This window comes from Choloepus didactylus, chromosome 19 (genome assembly GCF_015220235.1).
Source record: "Choloepus didactylus isolate mChoDid1 chromosome 19, mChoDid1.pri, whole genome shotgun sequence".
NCBI lineage: Eukaryota > Metazoa > Chordata > Mammalia > Pilosa > Megalonychidae > Choloepus > Choloepus didactylus.
Genome location: NC_051325.1, coordinates 20,821,011 through 20,837,389, shown reverse-complemented (window position 1 = coordinate 20,837,389; position 16,379 = coordinate 20,821,011). Strand labels below are relative to the sequence as shown.

General features: G+C 37.8%; 1 protein-coding gene across 6 annotated transcripts in view; it reads right to left on the bottom strand.

Annotated features, from left to right (window-relative positions):
- The window catches only part of TASP1 (taspase 1), a 656,132-nt gene that overhangs the window by 382,123 nt on the left and 257,630 nt on the right, over positions 1 to 16,379 (bottom strand). The window lies entirely within an intron of this gene.

The following is a 16,379-nucleotide window of genomic DNA, read 5'->3' as shown; positions in this document are numbered from 1 at the left end:
CATAAATGTCAAGATGATTTAGTACTCTAAATTGTGTAATGCCATTTACTGTGAAATGAAAAATGTATTTCTTTCTTGTCAAAAAGTATGATTATTACATGTAAAATAAAATGTTCTTCTGTACGAAATGTGTAACATTAAAAACACATACCTATACACACTCATACATACAGTACACAATGATTTAGTAAATGTAATATTCCACCAAGTAGTTTCCTTTAAAACACACAAATATACACACATACTTCAGGTACTGGTTTCTAAAACCATTCTCCAGAAAAAGAGGTTTCCTTGGAGAAGTGTCAATTCCAGGGCAGGAGTGGAGAAAATACAAAATGAGTCTGGAACATCTTGCTGTGCCAGAAAGTAAGGAAGTGCTCAAAGAATGATAGGGACTTATCAAAAGGATCTGAGGGTCATCTTCAAGGGGCTCTCACTGGCCAAATCTATGTCAGTCTGAGCATCAAAATCAATAATGATAATCATGAATTATAACCACTGAATGAAATAAAAAATAAGCCCCATACTGATGTAAACAAATAAATATATAATGAAGGAGAAGAGAAAGCTCTTACTTATATAGAATGCTAACTATTAAATACATAAGAAATAATGGAGTTAGAAAATCAACAACAATTGCCAAATGAGTGGGTGAAAATTCGAAGTGGAATAAGCCTATTTACATAGTCTCAAAGTATCTCTCTACAGAGTTCTTACTACATATAAAGGGGAAAAGAGTAAAAGCACTGTGGAGAAACCTGATGAACTCCACCTTAACCAAATGATCAAAGTCAACATCATCAATTAAAATTAACACCATGTGCCTCCTGATAAGACATCCTGAGACACAACATCACTTCTGGGAGTTTCCTGACAAAAATGCGTAACTCGACTGAGGAAACACCAAACAAATCTAATAAAGGAATATTCTACTAAATAACTGGCTTGAACTTTTCACAAATGGTCAAGAAATGCAAAGAAAGCTGAGAAACTGTTCCCATTTAAAGGAGATGAAGGAAATATGACAACTAAATGTAATGATCTTGGAATGAATCCTGGATTGGGGGAAGGTGGGAGAAAGAAAGTTATAAGGGACATTATTGAGACAATTGATGGAGTTTGAAAAAAGAATATGGATTAGATAATAGTATTGTATCAATGTCAAATTTTATGATTTTGATAATTGTGTTGTGATTATTTCAAAGAATGTCCTTAATTTTAAGGAAGACACACTGAAGTATTAAGGAGTAAAGGAGCCTGACCTCTCCAACATACTCTCAAATATTTCAGGGGTAAAAAAAAAACACATACACACACACACACACACACACAATAGTATGTATATATGCATATATATAAAGAGAAAAAGGGAGAGAGGAGAGAGAGAAAGGGTGGGGGGAAGGAGTAGGAAGAGAAGGGAGGGAGGAAAGGAGGGAGAAAAAGAGAGAAGATGGACGTAAAAGCAAATGGGGGAAATAAAAACAATGGGTGAATCTGCGTAGTTTCTTGTACTACTCTTGTAACTATTTTGTAAGCTTGAAATTATATATAAATAAAAAAATACAAAAGAAAAATTTATAAACATACTGGAACACAAACTCTGTCACCTTCAAGTATATACTTTCAGATTTCTGAGGTTTTTTCAAAGGTATTTTTCAAAAGACACTGCACTTCTCCAACAAAAATATCAAACCGTGTTGCTCAATACCAAACGCACTGTATCCCAGGCCATCCGTTTATATCTCTCTAAGCTAATTACATCTGAAGACAAGTGTTTGAGTTGAGATACACAGGGTTCCTAGATTCTGAAGGCTTTGCCAGGCATGTGGGGAAGAAAGAAGCAGCAAGGGGCAAAACCAAGTTCCTCAGATATGGGGCTCATTCTTTCATCATTAATTAATTAAGAAACCTGTCAACCTCTCAACAGATGCTCTGCTGTCACGCAAGGAAGTAAGTTCTCTTCACTAGATGTTTTTTCTTACACACACATCTGCTTTAAGCTTCAAAAATCTTGAAGTCCAGTGCAAGACTCTAAATTGCCTAATACAGCAAAGGCACTCAAGTCTTACTGAATTTCCCTACGGCAGTGACAATGCAATTGCACTCAAAGGTGAGGTATCTCTAAAATTATGACTTCTCCTTTTGCCCCAAATTTTAAGGTGGCAACTGCTCATAAATTAGCCAAGAAAAATAAATGGAAATACAGTCAATGTAATCATGAAAGTGAAGGATAAAAACTTTGCATTCTTTTTTTTTTAAATACACATTTTTGATGATTTCAAAATGCATTATTCTCTCTACAAATGTAGCCTGCTTTCAGGAAATGTAATATTTAAAAAAATTAGATCTACAGAACAGCACAAATTAAGGCAAATTATTGACTCCATTAAATAATTGTTTTCGTTCTGAAGGCTTTTCAGTAAGGTTTCTTGATATAGAGCTAAGGAGTTCTTAAAGAAAGGAACTTACTGTCTAGAAATTCAGTCTACACTATATTCACAACACTCAAGTTAAATTTAACAAATTACTTCCTGGTGGAGGACTTCAGGAAAGCAGGAGCAGGAGGAACTAACATCGAGAATCTACCATGTTCCAGGCGTTATTGTTCACAGAACCTGGCAAAGCCTAGATGAGGAAGCTGAGGTTCAGGGCAAGTAAGTGTCATGGCTAAGGTCATTTTAGTAAATGCATGAACTAGAATTCAAACTGGACTCTTGTATTCCAAAACCTGTAGCCTTACTTTGTTCTCTTACTCTGACATTTATTCAGCATAGATGAAAAGGATATGTAATTAGTGTTACATATCAGGAGGATCAAATTCCTCTCTAACACCGAAGGAACTGCTCTCTTAAAATATTTCAAATCTCTCTTAAGAAAAACTTTTTAAACTATTTTAAAACCCAGAGGCCATAAAGACAAGATTAATACATCTGACTATATTAAAAAATATTTATAGTATTTTCTTTTGCCATGTGGGGGAAAAAAATCAAGAGATGACTAGTATATTGGAAAAAATAACTGCAATTCATATCACAGAATGGCTATATATCATAGAAGGGCTACTTCTCTTAATATACAAAGAGCTGCTACAAATCAATACAAAAAAGATAAATATCCAAAGAGAAAATAAAAAGGATATGGACAGAAGGGAATATGAATGGCTCTAAAACTATGAAAAGATAATCTACATTACTCATACTAAAAGAAATGCAAATTAAAACTAAACGATATCATTCATCAACTATCAGGTTATCAGATATTAAAAGGTTTGAAATAGCAAACTAAAGTTGTTTAGTTATTAGTTAAGTCCTGATTTATAATTAAAAGCCAGCAAAGAGTGGTTTGCTCAAATACAATTACATAGAGAAAATTTAATATTTCAGTAAAAGAGTAGCATTTCTTACCATCAATGACATCTATAAGTCTAGAGTTTGTTTCTTAATTTGGGGGACTAAATCTGAAATCATTCCATACACTGAAACTTGAAGCTATGGTTAACAGTATGAAACAATGATTCTAATAATAATCTAACAAACAAAGCTGATGCTACATCATGGTATTGGGATTTTTTCATGTGTAACTATTATATGCAGGGGACCATGACCCAGGTAAAATGTGGGGTAAATGGGTGGCCTTGAGTGACATGTTTGTGTCTGTGAAAGTGCTGGCTATAACAGTCTTTGTGTGGTCAAGCTCAAGCTCATGTATTTTTCCATGTAGAGAAGCTCCTGTAATACAGCAGCAGCCTTTCAGTAATGATCATTTTCCTCTGGTAGTGGCCAGTGACTGTTTACAATCTCAACTACTGATCTGAGGTCTAAATTTTTCAGCAAGCCAAATTTCAGGGACTTGTGAGGCTACTAGAAATGCCCAATCCATGGAAAGATCCCCCTCAGAAAACATTAAGAACACCATACTAAAAGAAATGCCTGAGTGGGTTTAACATGTGATATAGATGGTCACAGATATGGCAGGATTCTTTCCCATCAACTGACTTCACAAAACATCACATCTTACAAGTGTGATATGAAAAAAGGGTCTTCTCTGCTGATTCAGTTCCAGTGCCAAAGAAGGGGGTAAGTGGTATGTGCTGTACAAGTGTTCCCCAGCAATAACAGGTTAATGGTGTTACAGGGACACTCAGAATAGACTCTACATCATCTTAGAGGCCAGGCTTTCTGCAAACTGGAAAGTTGTATTTAATGCTTTGGAACAAATTAATTCATGCATGGGTGTGATGGCCAAGAGCGATTCTACTTCAGTCTTCTTGGCGCTCCACTATACGGGACAGCCCTTAGCCCAAACACAAGACTTTGCTTCTCAATGGCATTTAAAGCAGCACCTTTGCAGCTTAATATCAGAGCTACAAGCTACTCCTTGCATGATGTTTCCACCAGGATACCTTTTTCTCTTTAAAAAGCATCAATAAGTTGTCCTATTTAAATTACGTCAAACAAGTTTTCTAACCAGGGTTGCAAACAATTTGTTTCAATCTAAATAGGTCCTTTTCTGACCAGAAAGAAGCCCTCAGCCACACACTTTTTTTGTTGTTAAATGCTGTCCTCCAATTTTTGTTAACCAGTGCTGGCTGCACTGGCTACCTCCCCATTTAAAACCTCTCTGCTTGGCTTCACATCCCAGAATTTCTTGCAAGAAAAACAGAACTCTAAAATCAGAACTGCCTTGGGCTGGGCAGTTGCCAAATTAGCTGTCACTCCTTAGCCTTAGGTCAAATGGCATACTAGGATATTCTGCATAGTGTTTAAGTTACTCCTTATTGAATAAAGACCGATTTATTTTTTAAAATAGGAAGAATGAGGAACTATAAATAAAACAGCCTTCTCTTACCTATGTGGACCCCACCACCGCCACAACCACCACACTGACTGTTAAGTTCTTTATTATGCAGTAGGGAGACCATCTTTACCAAAAACATACAAGGATGCTTCATTGTCCTGACATGGAATCCTTAAGATTCATATCATACATGACCCATTACGGCCATGAAATAATTCTGACTTGGCTTGTTTCCCTGAAAAGCTTTCACCACTAAGCTGTCCTGAGAGATGGGGATGGAATTTGACACAATCTCATCTCTTTCCAAGGCTCACTCAAAGTTATTCAAGACTAAAGAAGGATGCTGACTGAAAAGGAAGAGAGGGATGTGGGTCAAATACCAATACAAGCCCCAAAGGATAGTTTAATTTTCTTCCTGTTTCATCATTTTATTCTTTTGGAAACCGGCTGAAATAAGGGGCCACTGGCTGGGACTTGGAAGTTCTCTATTGAACAGAAAACCATTCACTGAAAAAAGTTTTACTGTAACATGATCCCATTCATTCAGCAAATATTTATTGAGGCTTTACTTCATGCTACGGTGCTCTCTATCACCCGCTGAACAGATGAAAATTGACTTATAAAATTTGTCAAAATATTTTCTTGAAAGTTTTAGAAGAACCATAGTAATAAGAATTATTCAATCACTAGAATTCTATTCCTAAATCTTTAAATTCTATATTTCAGATGAAAAACTTTGTGGTAAAAAAATATATAGTTTTTGGTTAGATTATAGATAGAATTATACTTATGATGGAGAATAAAATTACAGATGGAAATTTATTTCCAAGTTTTTAAAAGTGTGTTATTTTAAAAGTGATATTTAAGGGAAGAAAAGTCCTGTTATAAGTTAAGCAAAGCAGCTGTTTATAACTACTTGTAATCAATATTTTTGTATTTTAAAAACAAATCTTGGAGGATTCTGGGAAGATGGCGGCATAGAAAGAAGTGGAAGACTTAGTCTCCCCCAGAACAATTCATAAATGAACAAAAAACCAGTAAATAACCTGGAATAACAGTGGGGAGACAAACGTGACTGTACACTCAACATCCACTAACCTGAATTGGGAGGAATGCCCGAGATCACAGCATAAAATCTGTAAGTAAAACTACAGACCCACGATGAGAGTCGAGAACCTAGAGCCGAGAGCCCCTCCCTCACGGAAGCCGCACTGTGCACTCTCTCAGCCCAGCTCCAAGTGAGGTTTCAATATTAACTGCTCAATACAGATAGCGAATCCTCAACAAGCAGAAAGAGGCTTTTGGTGACAACTGACCTTGGGAGAATCGGGGGATATATCTGTCTCAGGATAGGGAGCCCAGAGAATCGGGTGCTATCTTTGGCTGACGGGTGAATGTGGGAGTTTTTCTGTCCCTTGCTCTCTCTCTGTGGAGAAAACCTCAGCTGTTAGCAGCCCGCAAGGCATTGCTGTAAAGACAGCCTCAAGACATTCTGCATTCTGAAACGAGCTGAGAGCTCTGCTGCACAGCCCGGAGGCCCAGGGCTTCCCTTGAGGGACACGCACACTGGTGACGTAGCACGAGATTCCCTCGGCTGAGCTCCTGGAGGATCGCAGCTGGGAGGGGGGACCTGCTCGGAGAACCCAGGGAGGCTACGCCAAGTCCGGTGGTTTGTGGGACAGCGAGAGAGAGGGTCTGGGGCTGAACTGAAATGAAGGCTTAGATTCTTGCGGCGGCCTTGAATCTCCTGGAACCTGGGAGATTTGAACAGTAGAACTGCCCTTCCTCCCTGGCAAACTGTACACACACCCCACAATTCAGGGCGGACGGCTCCAGCAACACACCCAAACTGAGTTCTCCAACTGAACCCACAAGAATCATTTCCCCACACACAGCGGGAAAAAGGTTGAGAACTGACTTGAGGGATGTAGGTGACTCACAGACGCCATCTGCTGGTTAGTTAGAGAAAGTGTACATCACCAAACTGTGTCTCTGAAAAATTAGATCGATATCCTGTTTTTTTATTACAACTTGAAAGAACCCTATCAAGCAAAACAAATGCCAAGAGGCCAAAACCAACAGAAAATCTTAATGCATATGATAAAACCAGAGGATATGGAGAATCCAGCTCCAAACACACAAATCAAGATTTCAGAAGAAACACTGTACCTCGCACAATTAATCAAAGAACTACAATCAAAGAACGAAAACATGGCAAAGAATTTAAAGGACATCAAGAGGACCATGGCCCAGGATATAAGTGACATAAAGAAGACCCTAAAGAAGACATTGCAAGAGTAAATAAAAAAATAGAAGATCTTATGGAAATAAAATAAACTGTCGGCCAAATTAAAAAGACTCTGGATATTCACAATACAAGACTAGAGGAAGCTGAACAACATCTCAGTGTCCTAGAAGTCCACAGAACAGAAAATGAAAGAACAAAAGAAAGAATGGAAAAAAAAATCGAAAAAATCGAAATGGATCTCAGGGATATGATAGATAAAATAAAACGTCCAAACTTAAGACTCATTGGTGTCGCAGAAGGGGAAGAGAAGGGTAAAGGTCTAGAAAGAGTATTCAAAGAAATTGTTGGGGAAAACTTCCCCAACCTTCTATACAATATAAACACCCAAAGCATAAATGCCCAGCAAACTCCAAATAGAATAAATCCAAATAAACCCACTCCAAGACATATTCTGATCAGACTCTCAAATATGGAAGAGAAGGAGCAAGTTCTGAAAGCAGCAAGAGAAAAGCAATTCACCACATACAAAGGAAACAACGTAAGATTAAGTAGTGACTACTCAGTGGCCACCATGGAGGGGAGAAGGCAGTGGCATGACATATTTAAAATTCTGAGAGAGGAAAATTTCCAACCAAGAATACTTTATCCAGCAAAACTCTCCTTCAGATTTGAGGGAGAGCTTAAATTTTTCACAAACAAATGCTGAGAGACTTTGCCAATAAAAGACCTGCCCTACTTCAGATTCTAAAGGAAGCCCTACCAACGGAGAGACAAAGAAAGGAGAAAGAGATATAGAGAATTTTAACAGACATATATAGTACTTTACATCCCAAATCACCAGGACACTCATTTTTCTCTAGTGATCACAGATCTTTCTCCAGAAGGGACCATAAGCTGGGACATAAAACAAGCCTCAAGAAATTAAAAAAAAAAAAAAAAAAAAAAAATTGAATATACTCAAAGAACATTCTCAACCACAATGGAATACAAATAGAAGTCAATAATTTTTGAACTATAACTCCACTATTTACTTTGTACATGATTAAAAATACACAAACTCTAAAGACAAATCAGTGGTTTTGAACTCAATGTAAAATATGTAATTTTAGACAACTATAGAAAGGTGGGGGAATGAAGGAGTAAAGGAACATAGTTTAGGTACCCTATTGAAGTGAAAGTGGTATCAAAGAAAAACAAGATTGATAGGGATTTAAGAGGTTAATTTTAAGCCCCACAGTAAACACAAAGAAATTATCAGAGAATATAACCATAGAGATGAAAAGTAGAGTTTGGGTTAAGAGAAATGGGGGAAGGGGCTCTGCGGAGTTAAGAAATGAGTGTAGGGTTGCTGTTTGAGGTGAAGGGAAATTTCTAGTAATGGATGGTGGGAAAAGAGCATTACATCATTCTAAATGTGATTAATCCCACTAATGGAAGGCTAGGGAGGGGGTGGAATGGGAAGATTAAGGCTGTACATGTGTTTCCACAACTGAAAAAAGAAAAAAAGAAAAAAAAAAGACAGTCTAACTAGACGACAATTGAATGCTAAGGATGAACTTGGATGGGATTGGAGGGTGGAGGACAGGTGGCTCGAAGGGACACAGTTGAGACATAAGGAAAAGGAAATATAGAATGTAAGCTTTGTATTATTGTTGAATCTCTTATAATTCTTAGCTGAGCTTAATGGAATTACATAAAAGAATGTTCTTGTTCATGGGAAGTACGTATGTGAATTATATATGTTCAAGGATGTGTGCAGCTAACTCTCATATGTTCAGAAGACAGAGCAATAGATGATGGATGATAGATAGGGAGGGAAAGAAATAGCAATGTGACAGTATGTTAAAGTTGGTGGATTGAGCTATCGGGGGAGGGGGGTCAGGGTATGATGGAATTCTGTGTATGGGGCTAGTACTGTTTTTGCAACTATTCATGTAACTTTGCATTTATTTCAAAACAAAAAACAAAAAAACAACAAATCTTGGACCATTAGCCTTGACAGATTAAGGCAATTCAATTGTTGAAAAGTTTAAATATCATGTCTGACTTACAAGAATAAGTTACTTAATTTGCTTGTTTCCATCTGATCCTTAAACAACTAAAATGCTCAACTATCTATAACACTATAGTGAACACAGAACAATCCCCAAGCATTGTTGAGGCGCTAAAGAAATAAGTTGTAACCATAACACTGGGCCCTCTTATAGAACAAAATCTTTAATTCTTTTTTAAAGATAAACTTAACATCAACCAACCATAAGCACCTCTTTTCCCACTACCAGCCTAAAAACTAATTTGCCTTTTCTTTGACGGCGATTTTTATGATCATGTGAGCCTGGGCAGAAATGCCTAGTCATAAGTGCTCACAGTGGCGTGCGCCATGTAATGGAAATAAATGATACTGCTGGTGCCTCGAGAATAAAGCTCCTTTGAAGTGCATGTGTTTATACATGCTCGCCAAATTTTTAATGCCAGTAAAACCAAAAGGCGGTTTGGAATTTTAACTTACAGTAAAATGACCTTTTATCTTTTTAATGTTCCAGGAAGCACCAACTCAATCTAACATCTTTTATATTTAAACCACAGCATGTTTTGGTAACAGCAACAAAAAAAATTGCTCGATAAGGAACTGTGTTCTGAAAAAGGGGAGAAGGCAGGGGGGGCCATGTTTAAGTTCTAATTGGCAACTGCAGAACAGTCTGATTTGATAGGGTGAAGCCTAAAATGATAAAGGGACTCATTATCCTTTCATGTAACTATGTAAGAAACTGCAAAGAATCTCACAGAAGAAATAATAAGGAATGTTATCATTCATATATAGTTCAAAACAAAGTAAAACTAAAAAAGATATCATTTAGGGATATGTAGAAATGTTAAAAAGTCATGAGGAAATGCAAGGGGTAAACATGAAATAAAAGATGGGGGAAAGCAGGTAAGATCAGAAAGGCCCACATGGGGGCTTCAAAGATATGGGTAATGGGCAAGTTCTTAAGCTGGGTGGCAAGTCCACAGGTGTTCATTTTATTATTATTCTTTATAACGTACAAATTCATTACATTCCTCTTTAAAAAATACATGAAACATTTCATAATAAAAGGAAAAAAGGGGAGTTGGACAATTAGGAGCAGTATCATGTACAGAACTTAATTATCAACATCATGAACATATTCCTGAGTAGAAAAGAACCTGAAGTTATTCTCCAAGAAAGGTGAGGTTAACTTAATGGGAAGGTAACAATTACCATGTGTGTGCTCTTCAGATAACCAGGCTCTGGCTGGAATATTTGCCTAAAATCTATTTAGAATAAAAAAATTCCAATACAGGCACACAGGTTGCAGACCAAGCACATAGCCTTTACACTCTGAAGAGCCCCTAAGTTTCTATACCTCCTATTCTGAACTGTTTAAGCTTTTCCTTAAATTTATGGAGTCTGTTTCTCACTGATCCCTGTATTCACTATTTCTTACTAACTGCTCCCAGGTAGGAACCCCTAGAACCTCACAGTCCCCATCAGGCCCACCAGGTTCCCATCAGCAAGGGACAAGGGAAGAAATGTACCCCTATAGTGAGACTGGAGAGTTATGTCACATATTTGCACATATTCTAATTACTTGTATCTAATTACAAGCTTAAAATGAAAAAGAACTCATCCCCTCCACACACTGGGAAGCTTGATATGCTTTTGTTTACACATTTATTAACCATACTATGTACAGAAACTCCAATAAAGCACTTCTGTAGAGGCCTGTAAAGCACATGTAATTGTACTCTAGCAGGTAAAAAAAAAAAAAAAAAAAAAAAAGTTTTTTTTCTCTAAAAGCAGAGAGAAAATTAATTCCCTTCAGCTGTTTCATTTGAGGGACAAGCATTTGTTTTGAGGTAAAGCATCGATTTGTAGCCTGGGCTTTGCCAACATCTCATGATCTGAGGGTGGGAGGTGGCAGGATGGGTGTTGCAAACATGTTCACTTCCAAATTGTCCTTTTACAAGGCTGTTTGCAGAGGCTGTCTTCTGTGATCCATTTAAACCGTCTCTGAATCTTCTTGTTCCCAACACTTCAACATTTCCGATCCATTATTATTTATTTTTTAAGAATATATGAGGATATTTTATGTGACATTTCATTTTTTTGGAAGAGTGGTGAACTTCTTATAAAACTTCTGCTAGATAATAAGGAAATTTCATTTGGCATTTCATTCATTCATTCATCCATCCAACAATTATCAGGAGCCTACTATAAAGGTTGGGTTGTATACCACATAGTCCCTGCCCTCAACTAGCTCACAATCTGGTGGTGTGATTCTCAGATTCAGTGGAATTTTATAATGCCGAGAAAGAGACTTCAAACAACTGTACCCCTCCTGTAAGCCACTGGGGTCAATTCCAATTGTACAGTTCTAACAATGCACAAGGAAGGGAGCAAAATTCACTTGGCGGTAGGGGGACAAAAATGGACTGGAAGGCTCCTGAAGGATTCCAAGAAGGTTCACATTTGATCTGGGTCTTGAAGAATAAGTGTAAATGGTCTAGGGCATTCCAAGCAAAGGTAAGAGCATGTGTAAATTACTGGGGGAAAAACATGACTCTTGACGAAGACCAAGTCATTTGGAGTGCCTGGAGTTTGGGGGGATTAGGGACAAGTGGAAAAAAGGAACAGCTAGTCAGAAATAATGCTGAAAGTAAGTCCTGGGTTCAGATCAGAAGAGGGTCTATAGTTTGCCCTCTCTCCTGTAGGGAACTAACCAGCAGAGTTGTGTGTGTGTGTGTATGTGTGTGTGTCCACGCGTGCACACCCTCACTGAAAAATTAAAAGTAGGAAGCAATGGGAGTGATAGTAAGAGATACATGTTTTGTTTTTATTTTAACATAGAAAATTACTCAACATTTAGCTTACACATTTAAAAAACTAATGACATATACTATGTGGCTCTTGTTTTGACCACTAATCCCTCCAATCTTGGGATCTGTATGTTTCTCTTGGTCATGATTAGGTCATATTCTCATTCTTGCTCTTTCTGCTTCAGGACAGTCTTCTTTCCTCCTGACCTCCCCTGTTCTTAAGACTAGGCTGCAGTTCTCTCAGGTCAGCTACAGGTATGCTACAGAGATAGAACTTGGGTGGCAGTACAGAGACGGGTGTGGGGGCACAAAATAGGGGTGGGAGCCTGGAGGTGGGAGGCTGGGGAGAGAGTCTGGAGAAGAGCAATTAGGGACTGTAATGTAGGAGGACACAGATCAGACTTGTACCAGAAGAACTCAAAGAAGAGAATAAGGATCTATTCGATGGAAACTAAAATCGGACCATCAGAGCATTCAAAATGTGATAGAGTGCCTTGAATTGTACTTGCACTTTAGAAAATTCTAAGGGACATTGGCAGGGAGAGGGCTTAATTAACCCCAAATGTAGTAGTTTATAACAGCTGTTTTAGTTATCTAGGCTGCTCAAGCAAATATCATGAAATGGGTTGGCTTAAACAATGGGAATTTATTAGCTTATGGTTTTGAGGCTAAAAGAAAGTCCAAATCAAGATGTCATCAAGGCAATGCTTTCTTCCTGAAGACTGATGTTCTGGGGCTGGCTGCTTGTAATCCTTGGCTCTTAAGTTTATCACACGGCAAGGCATATGGTGGCATCTCCTGGTCTCTCCCTTCTCCTCTGGCTTCTGTTGATTTCAGCTTCTGGTTGCTTCCTCTGTGGCTTTCTCTATATAGATATCTGAATTTCATTCTGCTTTTAAGGACCTCAGTAATAGGATTAAGACCATCCTGATAAAGGTTGGCCACACCTTAAATAAAGCAGCCTCATCAAAGAGTCCTACTTACAATGGGTTCACAGCCACAGGAATGAATTAAAATTTAAGAACTTGTTTTTTCTGGGGTACATAGAGCTTCACACCACCACAAAATTTATTACTTCACAGATTATGTTGATCAGGACTTTGGGAAGGGCTTGGTTGAATGTTTCTTGTTTAGAGTTTCTCATGAGATTTCAGTCAGATGTTGCTCAGGGCAACTTCCATCTCTGAGGCTATTGCAGGAGGCCTGTTTCTCACTAGCTGTTACTAGAGGTCACAGTTGTCATATAGGCCTCTTCACAGTGCTGCTTGAGTGTCCTCATAACATGGCAGCAAGTCTTCCCCAGAGTAAGTGATCCAACAGAGACAGAACAATGAAGTAAGTTACAATGCTTTTTTGACCCAGTCTTGGTAGTCATGCACTGTCACTTCAACAAATATTCTTATTTGTTGGAAGCAAGTGTTTAACGCTCAGCCCACATTCAAGGGGAGTGGCATTAAATTCCACCTCTTCAAGGGAGGAATATCAAACAATTTGTGGGCAAAGACAAAGAAAGATGACTTTGAAAGTTCCTTCATACGTGAGATTCTCATGCTATCCACAAAGGACAAACCCTGAAAGTGTCCTGTACTCAAGCCATGCCACCAGTGGAGCAGCCCACTGCTGCTCTTAAAATTGACATCATTTGTCAAGAGGAGATGTTCTGGAATGGCTTCCTGGAAACTCCATCAAGTGGCTGTGGGGTTTGATTGAAACTGCTCTTGTGGGATAATGGCAACACTGTTCATGATTTTCAGAAAAGAAAATGGATACAAAAAAAGCTGAAGTCAGAGACTGTTTTGATTATACTATTTTGGGGACAAAAAAAGTGATTCAACAGTGTAAAGCAGTTATGTACTTTATTTTAATTTTGGGAATCGTTTTGTTTTATCTGGATATGTAGGAAAGAAAGATTTCTGAACTTCTTGGTTACTAGATATTAATAAGCATTAAGGAGCCATGAATTTATGAAATTCTATACTTCCGTGAGGATTTTAAAAAAGAATGATTGAGAAGTCATGGTCCAACATGAAGCAAATTAATTGTGCCTTGATTTGGAGTAACTGATGGGGTAGAAGATAGAAGAATTCACTTGACTTGGATGTTTGATATAGTCTCCTTTTACAGGCAAAAGTTTTATGACAAACATTTACTTCCCTTCTTTAATGGGTCCAATCTCCCACTACTGGGATCTGCATGAATAACATTTACACAATCTTGATACTGTAAATGCTGATTATTGCCTGTCACTGTTTAGAATCAACCTCTAGTCAAAGCACAGAGGAAAAGTATAGCTACAGAAGAGAATGCAAATGTTATTAACCATGACGACAATGGTATGGCCCCTAGAGGTGGAGATAAGGGTCTGAAGTGAGGGAGTAAGAGAAAAGGAGAAAAGTGCATGCACTTCCCTCAACTTAAATGGTCACAAAGACTTAACTGATAGAGATGGTACACAGTTGATGAATCAAGAAATACGGTGTTATTTAAAGTTGTAATAAAATTAAAGCATATTATCTCAAGATAGGGTAGAATTAATACAAAAATCAGGAGGGAAGGAATGGGAAGTGCTGTGAGTTAATTTATCTTTCAAAACAAAGAATCACAAGTTACTGACTAATCAAGAAATAGAAGCATGAGCATATTCTACAGAGTGAGGGTGTTTCCCAAGAGAAGAACCAGAATCAGGGAGACCAGAGGGTAGTTCTGGGAATGGGCTGGCAAAGGTGACTTCCACGTTGCATTTCCTGTCCTTTTGATTTTGTTTTCTTAGCACATAGTGAACATTCATAACTTTTTAAGAGCAATAAATGTAAAAATACATGTAGTTGGTAGCAACTATTAGTTGACCCTAGCCCATGTTCACCATGTTTTACTAGATAAACCTCACAAACAACAAAGCCTCCAGTTAACTTTAACAAACGCCAAGTTTTCATCTATTTTATAAGTAGACACTTTACAATTAACGCTTCTTCTGGAGGCAAAGAGTAGGATAGGACTCAGTTTACAAATTACTAACTTGGTGATAGAAATTACTTGATGTGAGCTATAACCCCATGACTTATTCTCAAATATTCATTTTCATACTATACCACCCAAATAAGAAAGACAATATGTATAAACCTCACAATTTCCAGGATTAACTCAAATGGGCAAGAGTCCAGGCTCAGTAAAGAACTGTAACACTCTTCCTAAGAATAATATATGAAGCAGTTTTAAAAACTGCCCCCAAAATACTAAGGCTTATTCTTCCAAGTTTTTATGGAAGACCAGGAGTTTCCTCTGCATATTTATAAAATCAACTCCCTGCTATCTAAACATGAAAGATCATTTAAAGGATTCAATAATGATTGAATTAAGACACTAAGGAAACAGGCCACTATTTGCCTTGATTTAACAAAAGATAGCCATTTAAAAAACATTTCCTGGGATGCAATATGTGTACCAGGTACAGTGGGTAGAGAGAAAAGAGAATATGGCAATAAGGTTGATGTTCAGTGCCTGGGTAAAGAAAGCGGCTTTATTGTGAAAATGTACTTTTTTTTTTTCTTTGAGGAATAAGGGAAAGATTCTGTGAAATTGCTTTGGGTCTCTCTAGAAAAAATACTTTTTAAATCCATAAGAAACAGTTTTCTATTTTACAGACCCATAGAACCTCAGAGTATGAAGGTAATTGTGCTACTGCAATTTACAATGATCATACACTAGAGATCAGGCACCATCCCCATTTTCTGTAAGGAAGTCATAGAAAGGACTGAATCACTCCTGCCCTTGGGTATGACCTATAGTCTTAGTATAAAAAAAAATACTTACATAAGAATGGATAAATATACTGTGGTATATTCATACTATGGGATACGACAGAGCAATGAAAATGAACAAACAACTGCTACATGAAACATGGGTGAATCTAACAGGCATAATGTTGACTGAAAGACACTACAAAAATAGTGCCTATTCTATGATTCCAGTTATATAAAACACAAAATCAAGCAAAACTAATCATGGTGTTAAAAGTCAAGATAGTGGTTAACTTTGGAGGGGGTACAGAATGCTGGGGGTGGGGCGTGTACAAGAGGGCTTTTGGGTTCTGGTAAAGTTCTACTTTTATCTGGGTGCTGGTTATACGGGTGTGTTCAATTTGTGATACCTCATCAAGTGACTGCAGGTCTGATTTGTGTACTTTTCTGAAAAGATATATATATACTTCAATTAAAAAGTTAGTATTACAAAAAAAACATACAGGACCCCCTGCTGGTTTACATGGCTTCTTGGTGCAAATTTTTTAAAAGCACCCCCTCTGGATGGATGAATTAGGAAAAGGCACCCCTGGAGGGAGAGGCAGCCCCACAAGTTTGTGCTTTGGCAGTTATTGGCAGGCTGAGTTTCATCCCCACTGGTGCCTTGGTTAGACACAAAACCACACGTCTGGATGAACATCTGTAAAGCTAAAAAACACTCATTTCACCCCCCCCCGCCCCCATGGCTTTACAAGGAG